We start from the raw sequence: 23477 nt of genomic DNA, 5'->3' as shown, positions 1-23477 counted from the left end.
TTAGATAACCATGAAATTTGTAATGTGTAATTGACATTAGATGATGAATAAAAGGTGTTTTATTTATGAGTAAAGTGTTGCTATCTCTTGTCGATCGTTTACTACATTTCTTTTGCATGTTTTGACTTTCAGAATAATTATGTTCGGTATATCATATTATTCGAACCTCTACAGTCGGTCATATGTCGGAAGTAGGTATGAATCAAGACTGTCATGATTGGTTGCAGAGGTCTAAGGTGTTGGACAAGGCTACAACAATCATGAGTGCTCATAAGGTCTGAGCATTGGACTCAACCCACGCTCACTCTAATCACTTCATGGAATTCTATCTCGAGTGATCGTGAGACGGTAATATCATATAAGTCTTCAAACCTAGAGATATGATTTGTTACTTACAAGTTGCTTATGCATTGATTGTACGAAAACGCATTGGCAACTCGATGTTATAAAACGTGCTTTTGTGTATAATTCAATGAGTAGTAGAACAAACATATGAGTCGAAGATTATCTGTACCTTCTTGGATTAGAAGCTGATATCTGGGCCACTCGATGATTTTGTTTTGACCTATGTATTGGGCCCGGTCAGAACTAAGTTGATGTGTTCAATTAAGTTCTTTGTCAAACAAATCAAAAATCGGGAAACAAACTGCTTGACAATAAGTAAGACATTGTTCCATGTATTTGTCCGGCTGATATCTAGAACCGAGGATTATATGATCACTTATCTTAAATGGCGTATCATCATATTCTCAGTTCCGAGTGACCTTGAAAGAGCTACGATTGCCGATCGGTTCCTGAAGTCATACTTGCAGTTATAGTTATTAGACTTATCCAAGTGGGAGACTGTTGGATAAGGTGTCTAAGTTAATAACTATTTCTGGTATGTACTTGACCTGACCCGGCATGGTCCATTTGAGTTGCATGGCACCATGCAATTGGATAGACTAAATGAGAGAAATAACACTTGTGGTTTATTAATATATTGTAAGATCTAATATATTAATAGTATTATTTAATTAGTTTGATCAAGAATTAATTTAGAATTAATTAAGTGATCAAAAGATAACTAATTAAATATATGGGTTGATTATGTAAATCATCCATAACTTGTATACTGGGCTAAGAGGCTCCATGGATTATCAAGTTGGGTTAAACCCATAGGATGCTCCATGGGAGTTACAAACCCATGGGTCATGGAAATGAAGAGCCATGACACATTAGGGTTTACATGGTGTAACCCTAGATGTGGCAACACTATATAAGGAATTCATTCTCCACCAAAATCGGCTACACAAGATCAAGTGAGGGCTAGGCCGATTTTTCAAGTGTGTATTCTCTCAAAAAGTTTACTCCTTTGCATTTGGTGTTGTGTGATGCATTTGAGGCATCACACTTGGGGTGCTAGGCTCACAAGATTTCAAGGATCATAATCAACAACAAGGTAAGTTATTCTATCTTTCATTCAAGTTAAAAATGTTCCCCATGTATGCTAGATAGGAATATAACCTTGGAATTCAACTTTACATGATAATTAGACAAACATAGATCCAAGGTTATTAGGGTTGCATGTACACTAAGGAAGTGTTATAATGCTCAACCCATCAAGCAACGCATCACACACATAGGATTTCCGCACTATGAGATTCTTGGGATTGTACTCTAACATTATTACTAGTTTTATGATATCGTTTTGAGACATGTGATTGTGGTTTTATGAAATGATATGACTTGATGATGTTTTCTTATAAATGTTTTTCTAAAACCTAATATCAAAAATGAAAATTTTGGCCTGTAAAATTGGGATGTTAGAGTTCTACTTGGTTTCAGGTGCTCGTCGGGTTCAATCACTCCATGAATTGGAGGCTGCTTATTTAAGATGCAGTGCCCATGAGGATGGTTTAAGGCGTCAGATCTTTGAACTTGAAAGTGATGTCCAGGGTTTGGAACAGAAGTGCATGTTGCTTGCTGTTGAAAAGACCGCTGCGTAAGAGGTTCGTTCTGCCCTGGAAAGCAAAGTGGATTATTTAACCTAAATAAATGAGGGATTGATGATCCATAATGAGAGCCTTGAGCGTTATTGATCATGATAAGTTGGTTGCTACTGTCCAGGTGGCTGTCGAGGATACCCAATGTGATTTGGATTGGTTGCTTCATGAGGGTGTTGTCCAAATTATGGACAAGTTGATCGAACATTCGGAGTTCACCGACGCTGTTAGTCTTATTCGCCATGCTGCTTTGTTGTTGGGGCAGAGTTTGGTCATAGCAACTTGGTGTCTGAGGCGAGCTCCAGTCCCCATAATCCCAATGGTAGTGACTACCGATTAAGCCCTACTTTCAGTGTCAACGAATCCCTTCTTGCTTTTGCTAGTATGGATCATGCGTCTCTGCTAGGTTTGGGAGACTTGGACATTCAGGGCATCTGAGAACTTTGCGCATTTAATAGTGTTGAAGGGGCCCCTGAGGGTATGCTAATTAATGGTGGTGGCAGGGATAATGGTGGTAATGTTGGTTTTGATGATGATGATGATGGCAGTGATGATGATGGTAATGGCATAGGTGGTGGTGCCAGTTCTAACGTCGGTGATCCAGGGCTGAAGGATGCTGTTAGTGGTGTTGATCCTCCTGTTTCTTAAGGTACTTTGTACCATGTGCTTCCCCTTTGGGGTGTGAAGAAAAATTTAAAGCTTTGTAACTCGTTGTCTTGTTGTTGGATAGTTTGTTAATGTCGTCGTTATGGGCCCTACTTTTGTAATAGGTTCTTATGTATTTTGCTTTCTGTGTAATCAATTTAGCCTGGTTGTTCCCATGCATGTTTATATCAGCTACGGCTTTTTCCGCGCGGATATGTTTGTTATTTCCATTGCATAAGCATTTTGAGTACTTAAGCCTTTGCGGCCTGTGTGAGCCACGCAAATATACTGGGTGATAGGACTCATCCTGATGCATTGGGCCTTTAGGCTTAATATGTTAAGTATTGTGACATGAACGTCTGTTTTCAATACATTAAGTATTTTGGAATTAATACACTAAGTATTAAAAATGAAAAGTGAACATTTTGGAGCTAATACGCTAAGTATCATAGATAATTCTCTTGTTTTGTAAATACGCTGGGTATTTTGAAATTAATACACTAAGTATCTGAAAATAAGAAACTACACGTTTTGGAGCTAATATGCTAACTATTGTAGATGAGACTCATTATTTTCAATACACTTAGTATTTTGAAGTGGGGGGGGGGGGGGGATGCTGCTCGACCCCACACTATTTTGAATAAGAGATGAAGTTATTTGCCTAAGCGCTCTAAGTCTATGTCATTAACCGTTTCCTTTAGGTGATCCTCATGGGCGTACTAGAAATAAAACTTCTTTAGGTTTTTCGTGTTCCAGGTCCTCAGAATCTGTCTTCTTTCCATCGTTTCTAGCGTGCCTGCCCCACTGCGACTGGCTTCGATGACCTTGTACAATCCTTCCCAAACGAGACCCAGCTTGCCCTGCGGTTGGACCCTACTTGCTTCATTGCGTGCCTCAGCACATGGTCTCCCACCTTGAAAGCATTTTCTTTGACCCTCTGGTTATAATATCTCTCGACAGCGTGTTTGTAAGCGGCTTGTCGAACGCTGGATTGTTCGCTTCGTTCTTCAAGGAGGTCCAAGCTCATCCTTAGGTCTTTGGAGTTCGCTTCTTCTTCAGAGTGGGTTACTCATAGCGAGCCCACCGTCAATTCCGCTGTTAGTATTGCCTTTGTGCCGTATGTCAGGCTGAACGGAGTCTCTTGTGTGCCTACTCTCGGCGTTGTCCTGTATGAAAACAACATGGTTGGTAGTTCCTCGGCCCAGTTACCTTTAGCTTTCCCTAGACGCTTCTTGATATCATTGAAAATTGTTCTATTCGACACCTCTGTCTGGCCATTCGCTTGAGGGTGCGCAACCGATGTGAACCTCTACGTGATTCCTTTGTCGGCGCACCATTCTCTGAATGGGTTCTCAGAAAATGTAGCCCGTTATCACTAACGAGTATCTTGGGAATCCCAAATCTGGTCACGAAGTTTTTCCACATGAATTTAATCACTTGTCTCCCCGATATACATGCCAATGGTTCAGCCTCTGTCCACTTTGTGAAGTAATCTACTGCTACGATCAGAAATTTTACCTTTCCTGGGGCTTCTGGGAACGGTCCCATGATATCTATTCCCCACTGGTAAAATGGCCACGGGTTGGATATATTTGTCAGGGGAGTCGAGGGGTTTCCCTGGACCGAGGAGTACGCCTGACATTCCACACATTTTTTTTGTTAATTCTGCTGCATCCTGATGTGTGTTTGGCCAGTAGATGCCCATGTGTAGCATCTTTCCTACCAACGCATGTACTCCATCGTGTGCGCCCGCCTAGCCAGTGTGTGCCTCATGAAGCGCTTCCTTGCCCTTGGCCTCATCTACACATTTGAGCTAAGGTGTCATAAATCCTTTCCGATAGAGTTCCCCATCCACGAGCGCATACGATGGTGCTTTGATGCGTATTTTCCTGGCCTCTTCATGGTTTTCTGGTAGAATACCGTACTGCAAGTACTCAATTAGAGGGGTCATCCATGTATGTTTGAATGTTGTCAACGTGTTTACCTGCCGCTCGTCTATGCTTCTTTCTTTGAGCACCTCCACTAAGACCTTCTTAGACAGGTGGTAGAAGCACATTGACGCCAACTTGCTTAGGGCATCTGCCCTTCTGTTCTCACTTCTTGATATCTGTTTAATGACAAACTCTTTGAAGGGCTTGACGAGTCGTTGGACTATATTGACATACTTCTCCATTCTCTTATCTTTTTTTTTGAAGCATCCATTGATTTGGTTAGCGGACAGTCTTGAGTTTGTCAGGGATACCACTGCTTCCGCCCACATTTTCTTGGCAAACCGTAGGCTGGCGAAGAAAGCCTCGTATTCCACCTCATTATTGGAAGTGTGGAAGTCGAAACGAAGAGCGTATGTGACTTCCTCCCCCTCCGGGCTGGTCAAGATTAGGCCCACTCCTGAGCCTTCCCTACTGGATGCACCGTCCGTGTATAAGGTCCATCTCCAGTTACCCTTTGGTGTTTCCCCTATCGTTGGTATCCCTTCCTGGTTCATTTCTCCCCCTCCTCTGGGGATTTCGAGCAGTAAATCTGCAAGCGCTTGCCCTTTGATGCTTTTTCGCGGACGATAGTTGACGTCGTTTTCGTCCAGTTCAATTACACATTTTTCAAGTCGTCCAGAGGTCTCTGGCTTGAGCAATATCTGCTTGATTGGACAATTTGTTAGTACTTCTATCTGGTGTGCCTGGAAGTAGCACCTCAGGCGCCACGCGGCATAGATGATCGCTAGTACTAGTTTTCAAGAGTGGGATAGTTGAGTTCAGGGCCCTGCAATGCTTGTCTAACGAAGTAGATCGATGTCTGTTTTCCTTTTCTTTCCAAGACCAAAACAAATGAGATGGATTCAGTTGAGGCGGAGAGATACATTTGCAACGTTTCGCCTGGGATAGCGCTGGCTAGTGTGGGTAATCTTTGCAAGGCCTCTTTGATTTGCTGAAGTGCTGCTTCTGCCGCTGCTTTCCACTGGAAATTATTTTTCTCAATACATCCCTTAAGCGTGTGGAAGAGTGGCATAGCCTTGTCGGCCAATTTCAAGATGAAATCGTTGAGGGTTGTGAGCTTTCCAATCAAGTCTTGGGCGTCCCTGAGGGTGCTTAGAAAGGATTAAATATGATTTATTAATATATTATGAGAATAATATATTAAAGGAGAAATCATATTGTTTAATTAATATTAGTCAATAATGGTAATTAGTTTTGTGACTAAAAGAGATTAATTAAACTTAAGGGACTGGAATTGTAATTATAAGATAATTGCAATTTGGGCCATGGATTGCCTTATATTAAGGAGTGGACGAATTCCATGGGGAAACCCATGAGCAAATCGTCCAAAGCCTTAAGGAAAGGAATCTATGGGTTGCTTAGGGCTTAAGCATCCAAATTAGGGTTTCCTTGTTAGATAAACCTAATAGCCTCCTATATATATATATATATATATATATATATATATATATATATATATATATATATATATATATATATATATATATATGACCCTTATGACCCAAAAACATGGCTAAGCATCCTTCTAGGGTTTCACACGTTTTAGGGCAGCCTCCATCCTCTCTCCTCCTCAACCTCTTGCTCTTGGTGTTTGTGAACCATTAGAGGAGTGACATTTATGAATCTAAGCTTTCTAAAGTCAATACAAGAAGGAATTGGGATTGTTATTGCTGTATAACAATCAAGGTATGATCTAAACCCTAATTATATGTTATATTGATTATCATATTCTAGATCTAGGGTTTATAGTCTTGGATAACTTGCATGTACAATAGAGAAACCTAGATCCAAGCATTAGGGTTTGTATGAGCACATAGGATGTTCTTATTGCTAAACCCATCAGTGGTATCAGAGCCTAGATTGATTTCTATTGTATTGATGCCTTGTATGTTGAAAAAAATTCGTTTTTTGTGGTTCTGCTTGCTGAACTCGCCTAGTCTCTAGATGAACTCGCCGAGTCCATGCTGACTTGACGAGTCCATGCCTAACTTGACGAGTCGGCTGGTCAGAATGAGGGAAAACCGGGATTTCTTGTTGTTTTTGCTTGAGGATACTTGCCTTATCATATTAGATCAATATAAATCCGATTTTTTGATATATATGAGTATATTCTTGATCTAATTGAAGATATTTATCAATTAATAAAATATTTGTTTCCTTATGTGATAATTGATTAATTATTTTGATTAAATTGGAAAATTGTTTTGCAAGAAATCATTAAATAAATCAAATATGAATAATTATGTGATTAATTGTTAATTTAGATTATTTGTTATTTGATCCTTGTATTATGAAAAGCTTCATATTTTCCCCCTTTAGGTTTTATAGTTTAAATTTGAACTCAAAAGTTTTAGTTTTGAAATATAAATAGTTGAAACCCTAATGTTTTGAAATGGTTCAAAACTTGCCCTCAAGTTTTGGAATTTAAATTTTGATTAATAGTTTAATTTTGATGTATATTTAAATTCTAAACCCTAATGTTTTGAAATGTTTCAATCCTTGCCCTCAAGTGTTGGAAATTAAAAGTTAATTAAAAGTTTAATTAGGAATGTTAAATTCTAAAACCCTAGTATTGTTTTAATAAATTCAAATCACACTCTTATGGTTTTATTAATTAATTAAGGTGTATAATTAAAAGAGATTTAGTAAATCCATAAAGTCTTGGTATACAATTTAATTAAATTAAAAGTATAATTGTTAAAATTTACCACCTAATATTTTAAAAGTGTAAAATACACCCTATACTATATATAACATTAAAAGTCTAACATTATATTTATATATATATATATATATATATATATATATATATATATATATATATATATATATATGTATGAGTAAAAGTCAGTCTTACCGTTAGTAGGCCTCATTCACGAAGCTGGTCTTTAAGGGGTGTTTAAGGAAATTGCCTATAAAATGGCGATTGAATAGGTATCCACTCTTACCCACCGCACTCTTGACTAGTGGAGGGTCGTTAGCCGAACGGGTAGGATAGGACGAAACCTTCCATTATAAGTATAATGAATTACAAAAGTAACTAAATGTTTTTCAAATTCCCAATCTTAGTTACTTAGGCAAAGTGAATTGATGCAATTCCATGAAATTACACTTTGTGCCCTTGCGAAGACGTTAGTGGAGCGTGTGTGGTTTACCGGCACACTAAATGGTTCTAAGCAAAGGTAGCAGAGGGTGACTCAATGTTTGTCATAGTTCGGTGGAGCGTGTGTGGTTTACCGACACATCGAATAGGTGATTGTAACATGTGGAGGCACCATGTAGTTTGCATGGTTATTCACACCCGCTTTGTGATCCTCGGCATCCCAGTCACAAACAAGAGGGGCATATCGAGATTTAAACATGCCATTGAAATGTTCAATGAATCTCATAGGATCTAGGATTTTTCATAGATTTAAAACTTAAATTTCTTTTTCATTTTTCATGGTGGAAATTAGTGAATCGTCATTCACTTACCTTCAAATGTTCTGCAATTTGGGTTACGACATCCCTCTCCCGACTTGTAGAATATTGTGTTGGGTCCTAGCCTTAGTATCTCATTTGGGTGATTTACTAAGGACTCAATCAATCAACTAACTTGAATTCGTTTTCTCCCGTTTTGTAGATGTCAAAGTTCGACAACTATGGTCTTCCCAAATCCCGTGGAACAAGCATTCCACATGAAGATGGTATTCCACGATTTGATCGAGGAACAAGAAATCATGTTTCACTTCCTCCACCTCCTCCGATTGTTCTCCCTAACCCACAAGTTCAAAGGCTTGAAAAGTTCAAAATCACTCAAGCCCTTTTGGCAAGTAAGCATAAAGGAAAGTCGGTGTGTGCACACGTCCTAGGGATGAAGTCACACATTGATAGGTTAAGAATGTTGGGATCCGTTGTCTGTGAGAAAATGGATGTTGATTGGGTTCTTCAGTCACTTCCTAATTCATATAGTGAGTTCGTAAGAGAGTACTATATGATGAACTGTGACGTAACCCTTATAGATCTCACCTATATGCTTATTGATGCTGAATCAACAATGGTTTGGCGCAATAGAGAAGCAAAGTTGTTTGGTGAATCTGCCTTCCAGACCTCTATGGATATAGGAAATGGAAATGAAAGACATGCTATGATCGAAAAGTTTGATCATAAGAGAAAGGCAATGTCTGAAGTAGTTCCATGTGCTGTTCCAAAAGAGTCGATTTGCTTTTATTGCCAAGAGAAGGGGCATTGGAGACGAAGCTGCCCTATTTACCTAAGAGATCTAAGAGATGGGAGAGTCGAAACGTATGGCTCTGCTTTAGGTAAAATCCATTGACTAACTCTTTTAAGCTTCTATTCTAGATTCTTAATACATAATGTGATAAGATTACAATTGATGTTTTGTAGGATCGAAGAAAAGAAAGGAAGCTTAAGGGAAGAAGTGAGCAAAATCTAACCGTGAAGAAATAGATTTCGATCGCATTACTTGAAGATTAGATTCTTGAGCTACTACTTAGAGGTAGAATTGAATTGCTAAGAAATATGTATTAGCATAGTTTTTCAATGAATTGCATTGTAAGGACAGATTTTTTCCGCAATAAAATAAATTTTTATTTTTATTTATTTATTTATCCTTGCAATGGCGTGTATGAAAAATTGATGTTTGAATGTTTCTAATATTAGCAATAATGGATTTGATTCTTAATTATGTAGTTTGTGGAAATGTCGAGAATTTACCAAATAGGGAGAGTTTCTCATCGCTCAAGTTTCAATTGGACAGAAACTTGGAATCATGCAACTTGGTTGCACGATGAATGAGAAATTTCATATTTGGAAATTAGACTAATTCATTGACAAAGTGTCAAGTGAAGGACTAGGAGATCGAGTACACAAAGTTGCGTGTTGATCAGGTCCACCATAAGAATAACAAAATTATTCGTCATGATTTACTAAAGGTTTAGTAAATATGATTATACTTACAAGATTAAGTGTAATTCTGAATTGATTGAAAAAGTTTAAATTAATAGCAGAACGAATAAGAAGAATCAAGTAGGCAGAAAGATAAAACTTTCTCCATTCTAAGAAGAAGGGAGAGTAGCTTTTATGCTTTATGATAGGTCTTAATGATTAAGAACCATATCTCAATTGATCCTCTAAGTGAGTCTTAGTACAATTGTATGTTTAAGAAGAGGAATCAAGGATTGAAGAAATGGTTAAATCAAGAAGTCAATCATACTTCGTTCCAATAACAAGTCTTAAAGCTAAGATTGTGACAATGAGTGACAAGTATTAAGAAGGTTTATAACATTCATCAAATGTAGAATATGAAAAAGGTTTTCTTGTTCTCGCACATTTGAAATTGGTAAGTTGTGATGTCTTGGATAAGACAAAGACCAACTAGGAAATGGTTATTGACAAGAGAATCTTATATGTCAAGGAGTCAGTGGGAGTCTTAATGGTCTTGAAAAGTTTCAAGAAAAAATCAAATTAGACCTTATCGATCATCACTAGCACACAAGTTGAGGTTTACAACCTATCGTGTTGACATTATTTTGTTTTTGTGTTGTTCCAATTGAGTTAATTATGCATGTGAGTCCTATGATTTCTCATTTGAATGCATAAAAGGCAAGGACCTTGATCAATGGAAAGTACATTGATAGGAAAGGGTGAGCTGCTTAACTACTTGGAAGACATGGTGGGCAGCTGTGCTATCATAAGGCAAGAAATCAAGATTAAGAAAGTTCGGTCCATATGAGTTTGAATTTGTCGTAAACTTTGGTTTTGACAAATTTAAATGGATAGGAACACATACACCGTTTAAATCTAAGTGTCATAAGATTTCCTCCTTCATGAAAATGATTGTGAGGAAATGCTTTCACTAAGAAAGATTTTAAGAAGATAGTGATTGTAAAATTGCATTCTCGAATTCGATTATGGTTACGGTATCCCTTTCCATAATTTGAATTGTGAGGTTTGGCAATTGTTTAGACACACATATGAACTATCTAAGGCAAAGGTGTATAAGTTCAAGAAGCCTTGATAAAAGATTATCAAAGCACTAAGTATTAGAAACATGAACTTAAGAAATTCAATAAGCATTGTTTTTCTGAAAGTTAAACTGTTTCTGAATACATGTCAAAGCTAGTGGGAGCATAAGTGTTATGTTTATAATAATCATCATGATAGTGGGAGCATAAATGTTATGATTGTATGATTATTAAGGCACGTATTGCAAGTTGGCAATATTAATTATAGAAAACAAGGGTTATACCTTGCAAAGTCATAAGGGTTGTAAAGTTGTTTTGCTATAATTAAGGGAGAGAATATTATGCTTCATTTCAAATCTAAAGGCTTAGGTTGTGGAATGTTAATAATTTAGTCAAAGGTACATAGTATGTTCTTAAAATTTCGATTATGATTACGGCATTCCTCTTCATAATTCGAATTTTGAGAACATAGCAAATAAAATATTATGGCAGAAGATTGATAATCTTTATGTAAGACATTATGCATCGTGCCCCATACGCACCGTGTATAGGATCGATTGCAAATGCTATAATATTTGACCATTCTAAAAATTTTCCAAAAATGTCTAGCGCATTTAGAGGAAAAAGGACAAGAATCGGTTTTGACTAAAATAAACAACTATCAAAGGACAATCCAAAGTTCGCCGAGGATTGGTCGCTTGTGAGTAGTTGGAAGTATAGTATTGGAAAATATGGAAATGTTTCCATATTGGATGGACCATATCGACATTATTATGAATTGATAAGATTCTATTAAGAATGAGTTGTCATATGGAAAATATGGAAACGTGTCCATATTGGGAATTGAATATTGAAAATCTATGACTAGATTAGAAACTTGTATGCAAAAGGATGTTCAAAGAATGTACTTTGAGTGAGAGACATCACGTCTATGGAATTGTCTTGTAACAATCTCCGATAGAGGACTTTGTAATTTCATTGGCACTAGTCTTTGTGACTTTGGTGCAGTGACATTACGAAAGGATCATTGCATAAAATGTTAGAATCTAACATATTCCATAAGTGGCAGGAATTCAATATTCTTTCACTTATGAAAAAGGATTAGGAGTTGTGAAATGAGAATGATTGGAAATGTGTTCAATTTGATCTATTTCACAAAGTAAGAACCATAGGTAAACATTGTGTGCATGCTAAGAGCATAGGACAAGTGTAATAATTCAAGTAAGAAGTTGATTACCCGAAACGACAAATAATGAGTAATCAATATGGTGATAAATAAAAGGTGTTTTATTTATGCTCAAAGGTTTGAGGCCATATGGTATTAGTATTATTCTTGTGTTTCACTTTGCATGTTTTGACTTCCTGAATAATTTAATTGGTTAAGAACAGTCAAATTATTCGAATGGGCCACAGTCGTTCATATGTTGGAAGTAGGTATGAATGAAGACTATCGTGAATTGGTGTGTGGATTGTCTAAAGAGTATTAGACATAAGCAAATGTTTGCTGCAACGTTCATGAGTGCTTATGAATATGAATTTGAGCATTGGATTAAACCCACGCTCACTTGGATCACTCCATGGATTGTGTCACGAGTGATTGGTGAGACGATAACATCTTATATTCTTGAAACCGAGATGTGTGAGTTGTATCTTGCTAATCGGTTGCACATTGATAATATGTAAACACACTAGTAACTTGGTGTTATAAAACATATTGTTGTGTGTGATTCGGTGAGTGAGTGCAGGCAAGCATTGTATCAAAGTTTATCCGTTCCTTTTATTCAAAGTAGGATAAAAGCGATATCTTTGGGCCCCTCGATGACTTAATGATGACAAACGTAAATGCTCGGCTGGGCTAGGGCTAATTTGATTTGTTCAATTAGTCAGTCGTCATAAATCGGAATTCGAGAAATAGTACAAAGAGAATGATTAGAAATCATGTCTCATACGATATCTAGAATGGAGGAATATATGATCCCTTATCTAAAGGACACGCGTATCTGATAGGATCAGAGTTGACAACGACTTTGGAAAGCTATGATTGCAGATCAGGATCTGAAGTCATACGCATAATAGTTATTAGACTTATCCAAGTGGGAGACTGTTGGATTAGTGTCTAAGTCCATAACTATTTTGGTATGTACTTGACCCGATGGTGCATGGTCCTTTTGGGTTGCCTTCACCAAAGCAACTTGATAGGATGAATTATGGAGAGAAAGGATTAAATATGATTTATTAATATATTATGAGAATAATATATCAAAGGAGAAATCATATTGTTTAATTAATATTAGTCAACAATTAATTGGTAATTAGTTTTGTGACTAAAAGAAATTAATTAAACTTAAGGGACTGGAATTGTAATTATAAGATAATTGCAATTTGGGCCATGGATTGCCTTATATTAAGGAGTGGACGAATTCCATGGGGAAACCCATGAGGAAATCGTCCAAAGCCTTAAGGAAAGGAATCTATAGGTTGCTTAGGGCTTAAGCATCCAAATTAGGGTTTCCTTGTTAGATAACCCTAATAGCCTCCTATATATATATGACCCTTATGACCCAAAAACGTGGCTAAGCATCCTTCTAGGGTTTCACACGTTTTAGGGCAGCCTTCATCCTCTCTCCTCCTCATCCTCTTGCTCTTGGTGTTTGTGAACCATTAGAGGAATGACATTTGTGACTCTAAGCTTTCTAAAGTCAATACAAGAAGGAATTGGGATTGTTATTGATATATAACAATCAAGGTATGATCTAAACCCTAATTATATGTTATATTGATTATCATATTCTAGATCTAGGTTTTATAGTCTTGGATAACTTGCATGTACAATAGAGAAACCTAGATCCAAGCATTAGGGTTTGTATGAGCACATAGGATGTTCTTATTGCTAAAACCCATCAAATTAGGCTAGGTTGTATTCCTTGCATAGTCACATAGTATCCCAGGAATTGCCCTTCTTCCACTCCGGTGTGCACTTTTCGGGGTTTAGTTTCATCCTGACCTTCTCTAGTGTCTTGAAGGTTTCCTTCACGTCTTCTAGTAACTTACCTTCGTTTGGGATTTTGATGACCATGTCATCGACATATACCTCGATATTTCTTTCGATTTGTTTAGCGAATATGGGGTTGACTAATCGCTGGTATGTTGCGCCTGTGTGTTTCAGCCCAAATGGCATCTTGGTGTAGCACAAAGCTCCGTGGTCCGTATAAAAAGTTGTTTTCTATTTATCTTCTTTGCTCATCAGGATCTGATGATACCCCTTATACGCATCTAGAAAGCATTTTAACTTGAACCCTTGCAACGACTCTACCTTCTGATTGATCTCTGGTAGGGGGTAACAATCTTTGGGCATGCTTTGTTCAAGTCAGAGTAGTCGACACACATGTGCCATGAGCCATCATGTTTCCTTACCATGACGGGGTTTGCAATCCAGGTTAGGAAGATCTCTTCCCTTAGGATCCCTGCTTTGTCAGTTTGGCTACCTCAGCATTGATTGCTCTATTACGGTCTCCTCCTTGAACCCTCTTCTTCTACTTAACTTCCTTCGCGCCCTTCTTGATTATTAACATGTGCTCTATAACTTCCCGGTCTACCCCTACCCTGTCGGTGGGGGTCCATGCGAAAACATGTTCGTATTGTTTCAAAAGGTCGATCAATGCGCGTCTAGTTGGTTCACGGAGATTACTGCCGACGTTGACTGGATGATCTAAGTATTCTTCGTGGATGACCTCTTTCCCGTTTGCTAGTTCGACCTGTGCCTTCTTACTTTCTTGCGCTATTTATGCTAGTCGCATGACCTTGAAACATTGTAGCTCCCTTGGCAGGGTTACGAGGACTATTCCTGGCCCTTCGGTAGTGCTGAATTTTACAAGACCATGCATTGTTGACGGGACTGCTCCTAGCTTGAGTAGAGCTGTCCTTCCCAGAATGATGTTGTGCTTTGTCGGATGTCATATTATGAAGAAGTCAATTAGGGTCGTCTTCCTTCGTTGCTTGTCAGCGTTATTGGCAGGTGAATTGTGCCTATGGGCCACAAGCTATGCCCTGTGAAACCTACGAGCCTTCCTGTAGTGGGCTTGAGGTTTTCCTTCCATCTGTCCAGGAGGAGCCGGAAAAAATGCTCTTAGATGATGTCCATCGACCTACCTGTGTCGATGTACACCCTATGGATTGTCACGTTTCTAATGGAGCCTTGGATTATAAGTAGGTTGTCTCCCTTCCAGCCTTTGGGTTGAGGATCTTTCATTGAAAATGTGAGCCCTTGCATTGTTGTGGTGAGCCTTTTCAGGTCGTCCTGCTCATCCTGCCTCTCACTTTTAGCTCGTATCATGAGGATTTCCCTGGGCTGAGCATGCTCTTTTGTTGCATCCTTGGAGTTTTCGGCGTCAAATTTGGCATGGAGACTTCGTGCTATCTCGATGAGGCTTCCTTTTAGCTATTTTCCCTCCATTTCCTTCTTCAACACTGAACAGTTGGTAGTGTCATGTGTTTTGCTCTTATGGTATTCGCAGAATCGCCCCTTCGCTTCTTTCGCTGGCTACTACTTGTCTGCGACGACAAAAAACGTCTGGCCTTCGGCCTTGCCTGTCATCTCTGGCGAATGGCCTGAAACGCCCCTGCAAGCGTTTTCCTCGTTGAAAATGCATGTTCCCGCTTTGTGTCTCTACGTGAGGCGGGTTGTGCCGCTTCACGGGGGTAGTCATGGCGTTTAGGTACGCCTGTTTCGTTGCTTCCCCTTCTTCTTGTCTCAAATATCGTTCTACTTTTTCTTTCAGTTCGGCCCGTGTCTGCGGTTTCTTGCCCATGAGCTTTTGGGATAGAGGGCCCGGTAGGAGTCCCCATGTGAAGGCTCATGCTATTAGTCCCTTGTCGTGCCCTGGAACATCCAGTGTGGCATTTGTGAATCTCATGAAATATTCCCTTACCGTTTCCCCTTCCTTTTGTTTGCAGTTGATGATGGAGTGTGAGTCGCCTTTATACTTCCGTAATTGCATGTAGTTTGTAAGGAATAGGTATTTTAGATGTCCGAAGTTGTATATGCTTCCTGGGAGGAGTGTTTTGAACCATGTTTTGGTGTTGCCATCCAGGGTCGTCGAAAAGTATGTGCACCAGAATCGTTCATCCAGCTTGAACGACGTCATCGTCCATTCGTATGTGTCGATATGGTTGTTCGGGTCTGTGGTTCCATTATAGGTTTTAAGGTTGGGGAGTTTAGTTGTGTTTGGAATTTCGTAGTCTAGCAGTTCCTTGGCAAATAGAGATGTCATGCTACATGATAGGCAATCTTGGTTGGGTATAGGCAGCATGCCTTGCAAATTGTACTGTTGGGCAGCTACATGCAGTTGCATGATCGAGTTTTTTGTAAGGCGTATAATTGGGTGGGCTTGGGTCGTAGAATGCTTGTTGTGAAAATGGTAGTGTTAACGGGTGGTTGGATGACAAGGGTAGGTTTTGAGTGTGTAGGTTATTCGACACAACTTGTTGGTAGTAGGAATTTACAGGAAGGAGTGGCGTGTTCGTTGGAAACGACGATGTCAAGAAAACCGGTGTTTGGGTTGGCATTGCTTGGGCTAGCGGTGACATTGAGGGAGTCGCTTGTGCTTCCAGCGGTGTTTGGATTATCGGCGATGGGTGGAATACTGATTGCGTTCCGGTCGTTTGAGTTAGTGGTGGCATCGCTTGAAGGATCGCTTTTTGCTCTCTCACCATTGGATTAAACAGTGGTGGCATTTGGGAAGCTACCGTTGCACCATTGTCAATTTGCCCAGAGGTGGTGTTTGAAAAACTGTGGGTGTCGGCATTGTCATTTGTATTGGTATTGGATGTTGGAGTGGAATCGGTGTTGCGCCATGTGTGTTTGCCATTTACGACACAGGCGGTGGTTGGGACGTCTGTGCCTTAGTGATTGTAGTTAGGACAGCAGTGGAGGAAAGGTGTTCCTCGACGGCCATTTGTTGTTGTCTTTCTGGTGGTTCACGGTCACCACCGAACCACCCTCATCTGGTACCTCTCTGGAGACCACTATGGGTGGTGACGTTTCTTCTAACGTCGCCATTGGCCGAATGGGACTAGCTAGTGTCCCGCTGGAACCTCCACTGTCGCCAGATGCCATCTCTTTCTTGTGAACAATGTGCTTTTGGTTGTGTCTTTCGGTTGTGTCTTTCGTCACACAATGGATGGCGCCAAATGATGTGACTTTGAGCTCAGGCTTCGACGAACTCCGCCATCGATGGTATCGTCGTTCTTACAAAGTCACAATGGAAAGAAGGCCGTTAGCCGTTTCTCGGGAGGAGCTCCCGGAAAGACGCTTCGACGGTCAAGTCAATTGAGTGTTCTAGGGTTTTTAGGGTATTACTTGGAGAAGGCCACTTACTTGTCGGGGTTGTGGGTGTAGCCTTTTATATTATGTGCTCCTGATCATCCATACGAGACAGGATCACCAGAGGCGATAGGATCAGGGGTGCTAATTGGAGGATCGTGCTCCTCTATCTGCAGAGCGCTGCTATTGGTTCTGGCAATAGTGTTATGGTCGTCTGCTTTGTCGCTTTATCGTATCATTTGTCTTGGAGCGGAAGGCTTCCTTAGTGGGCGCGAGCCTTTCTACAGGAGCGTCTTGCCCTTAGAGGCGCTAGCAGGCACCGGGTCTATCCCGTCGGGCACGCTAAGCCTTTGGGCGTCCTGGCGCGGCCGGCGCGGTTCTTTTTCGTGCATGCTTGGGCACGTTATATATATATATATATATATATATATATATATATATATATATATATATATATATATATATATACACACACAGAGACACTAGTCGTTTACACACGTTAAGCGACGGATGTAAATAATTTGTTTCGATAATTTGTTTCTTTCGACAAACAATGATAAGTTTCAATTCAACAACTATTTTGCTTTAGTAATATGATAAATTAAAAATAAGAAACAATGTGACGACTTAACATTAGTTTCAATTTAACTATTCATTTTCTTTCTAAAGCACAATGTATTTTTTAATGTATTCATGTTGTGTATGTTAAATAAGTATTTTTTTTAATTGAGTGTTTGAAACATAATAAAAAAGACAATCTGTATGAATATTTTAACTTTAAAGAGTGTATCAAGCTTTAATGAAATGTAAGTCAACTGAGAAACCTTTTTCTCTTCGGTAATAAGTCGCCAAAATAGTGGCAAATCAAAACATGTATTTTTTAAAAATAGAAATCAAATAATTTGGATTAAGTTAGTAAAAAAATTATTATTATTCTTGTTTTTCTTTTAATATTTATTGAATTCGTATGTTTGATTATAAAACATCGATTAAAGAATATTATTTTGAAAACGAAGGTATTTTGAAAATGATAAACAGTAAAAAATTTATAACGAATTTCAATTTAATTAACACATTTTACTTTTTTTGAAAGTTTTTATATTATTATTTAGTCGAAACAATCCAACTATAAATAAAAATATTAAATTTCTTACCTCTGTTTTTTTGTATAATAAAATTTTCGTGTTTATAATTAGGTGAATGTAGTAATAAAAATTATTGTAAATTCTCTATACATGTACTTTATGCTTGAAAACAAATAAAATTCTGTTATTTGCTATATATAACTATGAATTCTATCAAAGTAACTATCAACAAAGATGACGAATTGAAACATACACGTGTAAGATCATGACTAATAGGAAGAAACCAGTTAAGGAGTGAAAATATGCACATACATCTTCTACCTTGAATAATTGGCAGTTTGATCGATCTGATTCTAGTGAACCTTGATTACCTTCAATTATTAGAGATATGCAGTTATATGATGCATTTATCCGCTCCAAGCTGGAATTATTGGAAAAACAAAGAATGCATGTGCGTAATAGACTATAACAAAAAAATCTTACTGTAATGGAAAAAAAAGATACTTGAAATTGCATATAACAGTATTTAACTTATATTTGTTTTTTCTTATTAGGGCATTAGACTTTTACTTAATGTTTGTAGCTTTCATTCTCTCGTTAAAAATACTTACACTAGAGATATTTAAAAATTAAAAATTGGAGTTATAACTTATAAGGGCCAATTCCCCTTGCAATATTCATTTTTTAGTAACATCAAAAATATATCAATTGTCATCAGAAAGAAATATTAAAAATTGCATATAATACCTGAATTTGTTCATTTAAAATATAGTGTTCTTAATATCCTTGGCATGCTAGACAAATCTTGAGGTACTAAAATACTTCTTAATCTGTACGATTTAATTATAAAATCTTAGTCCATATGTGTAAAAATATAGACAATGGATCAAAAATAAACAAACATAGAGAGGAAGAAAGTGTACTGGTACCTTTGGATGGTAAGATGGCACTCAAACGTCCCATTTTCACAACCAAAAATTTTCATTGACATTCCAAAAGTAGATCTTCAACATCAAGCACAAGTGCTTGGTTGTCTCAAAGGCTCGTTCCCATTTACTTATCTTGGAGTTCCCGTAGGAGCGAACATAGCATTCAAAAAGTATTGGAGACCGATAATTGACAAATTCCAATCACGACTATCGGTTTGGAAAGCGAAAACACTGTCATTTCATGGTCGGCTTACTTTAATCAAGCCCGTTCTTAGTAGCCTCCCCACCTACTATTTCTCACTTTTTAAATCACCAGAGGGGATCATTGCAGAATTAGAGAAACTACGTAGAAGGTTCTTATGGGGGTGTTGATACCAAATCTAAAATACATTGGATGTCATGGTCAAAAGTTGTAGCGGACAAAACTAACGGAGGCCTAGGAGTTGGGACATTAAAAGCACAAAATCTAGCACCACTAAAAAATGGTGGTGGAAACTTAAAACAGGGCTGACAATTTATGGAAGGATTGCATTAACTGCATACATAACTTGAACAAAAAACATGTCACTTGCATGGCAAAGAAAACAACAAATGGAACTTGGTGCAATATAGAAAAAGCTATCAAATCCCTACCTGAATTTGATGTTAATTATCACGACATGTTCATCATAATCCCAGGTTCGAACACAAAATTCTTATTTTGGAAGGATAGGTGGTGTGGATCGCTTACGCTCCAAGAATGTTTTCCCTGTCTTTATGCATTGGAGAAAGTTAAGCTATGTTCAATCGCTGATAGGATTAGCACCAATGGCTTTAAATGGAATTGAAAAACACCACAAATGGATACTGAGGTTGCAAGTGTTTTCGAAAGCTTATGCTCGATGCTTTGTAATGTTAATTTGTCCCCTGATGCTTTTCGATTTAAATGAAGAAAAGACGGTAATTATACGTTGAACATTCTAAGGAAATTGATCGACTCTAGGGTCTATACATCTCACAATAGAACATGCATCAATTGGTCCAAGGCTCTCCCATTGAAGATAAGATGCTTTATATGGAGGGCATTGTTAAATAGAATTCTGGTTGCAACAAACCTGGAATCAAAAGGAATCAAGACCCAATCAAATACATGACCACTTTTCAATAAAGAAAAAGAAACAAGCGATCACCTACTGATCAATTGTGAAGTTGCTACGGAGGCTCGAGAGTGGATTTTCAAATGGTGCACAATTGTTGCTATACCGTTCGATAATGTGATAGATTTGATCAATTTCGCAGCAAACTGGGGTAATTGTCCAAGACAAAAAGAAAGGATTAATGTGATAGTCTACGGACTTATGGTGCACATGGGAGGCAAGAAACAATAGAATCTTTAGACAGATACACACAAACCCAACAAAGATAGCAGATGAAGTGATTTCCCAAACGTATGTATGGTTGAAATATAGAACTTCTAATGTAAAATTAAGGTGGATAGATTGGAGTACATCTCCATTTTATTAAATTGTTGTATCTTTCATTAACTACTTGTATTTGCTCATGTTTTAGCTACTTTCTAATCATGTAGCATTTTTTAATGAATCTATTTGTTGTTTCCAAAAAAAAATTAGTAAGTCTTCCCAGTTATAAATTCATTATGGAGAAAACCGTTTACTCCAAATACATTTATAAAAATCAGAATAATATTAGAGCTCGGAATCTTCATTGTTGTTGATGAACATGTACAGTCACACATTTGCCTTCCCATGATGACCAATGATACCTGAAACAATAAACAACTAAGTAACACAAAGCTTAGTGAGTTTCCTCCAAAATACCCTATAGGATAAACATACAAGCATACATCGGGTCCACTCAGCCATCACACTCGAATTCCATTGGTTTGTTGGCCTACCGGCTTAACCCAATCCAGACCCTCCGTGCCTACGGCTTACAGCGGCCCGCACTAGGTATCTTGGCCTACAACACAAAGCAGGATCGTCTCAACCCACTACTACCATATGTTGACATATAAACAATTAGGATCAAGTAGGCACATAATACAGACAAACAACAATCATACAAGTCACTACCGCCTACCAGTCCTCACGGCGCACATTGTCCTGCTACCAACTATCCTCCATGAAATGCGTAACCATAAATAATCAGAGGTGAGATAGCCACCAAACATATGATCATACTCTAGAGCCACAACCAAACAAGGAAAATGCAATAAATCCTAGATCAAGAGTTCTCAGGGTATCTTACATGACCATATACAGTCCCTAGGGCACTCCACTGGATAATAACCAGCAAGTACAGATAAGCATACAGATCCAACAGTGCACTATAGCATAGCTACATCCTATATAATAGGATACCGATCTAACAGATCACTACAACATAACAACATCATATATAAAGGGATACCGATCTAACAGATCACTATATTATAGCAACATCCTATATAACAGGAAACCGATCTAACAGATCACTACAACATAGCAACATCCTAAATACTAGGATACATATCTAACAGACCACTACAACATAACAAAATCCTAAATACCATGATACATATCTAAAAGAGCACTACAACATAGCAACATCCTAAATATCAACAATCCAAGGAATGCATAACCATGTATACTTAGAGGTGAGATAGACACTCAGATAGGTGATCCTACTCTAGAACCACAACCAAACAAGGAACAGGAAAAAGAGCCTAAATCAAGAGTCCTTAGTCTATCTTACATGACTATATACAATCCCTAAGGCATACCTCTACTAACAAATAACCAAAACTAGTGGGCCGACATTAGTGCCTTCGACCCATCGTACAATGAGGCGAAACTCTCCTGAAATGAAGAAACCCGAGAACATTGTGATATGCTCCCTGCTACATTGCTTGCTCCCGCGGATCTAATAACATCATAATCATATAAAATCTTAATCGTCAATCAAAACCGTCAAGTTTGACCTAAAGTAAAACTTGGTCAAAAGTCAACGGTCAACAGAGTCAACAAAATTCAGAGTCCAAGGCTGGTTGAGTATGCCCTACGTACTTAAGTTACGCCCCACATACATAGGATGGCTTAGTACGCCCAACGTACGAGCTCTGGTTCCATCCTTTCCTTTAAGCACTTAATCCCTTAAGGACTTTTCACCCAAAATTGATTTTATATTAATTTATTAAACATATAAATCAGCAAATCACTTATTTAAATATTGATCTCATATTAATTTATTAATCACATAATAAATTAACAAAAAAACTATATATTTATAATTAATAAATTAATCACATAATATATTCACATATATTTTTCTCTTTCTCCTAGAATCATTTCTAGCTATTTCTAATTTTATGGGCAACCAAAAAAGGACTTTACACATCATTTGTTAGTTTTATGATTTGAGAGAAATTATGTTTTGATACTCTAATGTTTATGATATGTTTTTGATGAGTCATGGTTAATAGTTTCTTTTTATTTACTTCTTTTAATAGTTTAATTTAGTATATTTCATTCATAACTTAACTAATCTCCATGCATATTTTATTTTTTGTTATTTTATGACTATTTCAAGTACTTTCTAGTTTCGTGAGCTTTATTGCAGATTTCAAGGAGACTAGCGGAGCGGGATCTTCGGGAGTCGATTGGACTTCGAGAACAATAAAGATTTTTGGGCTTAATATCTAGTGGAGGTGATACATAAATGGGCTTTAGATGGATGGAGCATTATAGAAGATGGTATCTTAGTTAAACGAAGATGGAAGGACTTTTCGAGCGTACGAGAATTAATGATCAGGCGATTACACGAGCTTTGGAGGATTGGGAAAAGACAAATTGGGCTCAAATTGAAGAAAACTTACAGAAACACGGGCTAGAAGCGTATCAGACTCAAACTGGGCTAGTGGACTAAGCAGTGCAAGCCCAACAAATAAAGCAGGCTCATTCCCAGTCAGTTCACGCGACCCACGTGGGTTCCTGCAGGGGAAAATTTGTGATTTTACTTATAGCTTCTATTTAAGGAAGTTTGGTGGGACTCTTTTCACACTCTTGCACATCCGAATTTGAGAGGATTCTCTGGAGATTTTGGAGCATTTTGAAGAGCAAGAACACCTCAAGAGCTTCATCTTTTTGCTGTTTAATCTTGTTAAATGTTTCGTACAATCTTTTCTTACTTTGTTATCTTGAGTTTAGCTATGCTTGGCTAAAATAAACTTGGTTGACTTTGGTGAAATCATTTGAATGTTTGTTGAATGTTGAAGACTCCATGAACTTGTTCTTGAATCTTTATGAGAATGTTTTGTGTTTTAGCATCTTATCACTATTTGTATGTTTTTATTCATGAGTTTAAATGTTCTTGTGGTGATTAGTTGGCTAATTTCTCGATTAAGTAAAGGATCCTCAAATTAGTAAGGAACATATGATTTTTGTGTTGGTTTTACTTTATACAATCATAAAAAAGATTTCTCCAACATGGTAGTGAAAGCATTTGACTCCTCTTGGATTCGGTGACTTTTTGGTTTTTAATGCTAATTGACTTTCACTAATTACATTCTTAATGGAA

The sequence above is a fragment of the Lactuca serriola genome, chromosome 9 (assembly GCF_051521515.1).
Source record: "Lactuca serriola cultivar US96UC23 chromosome 9, Lser_US96UC23_V15, whole genome shotgun sequence".
Classification (NCBI taxonomy): domain Eukaryota; kingdom Viridiplantae; phylum Streptophyta; class Magnoliopsida; order Asterales; family Asteraceae; genus Lactuca; species Lactuca serriola.
This window is presented reverse-complemented; position numbering follows the sequence as displayed.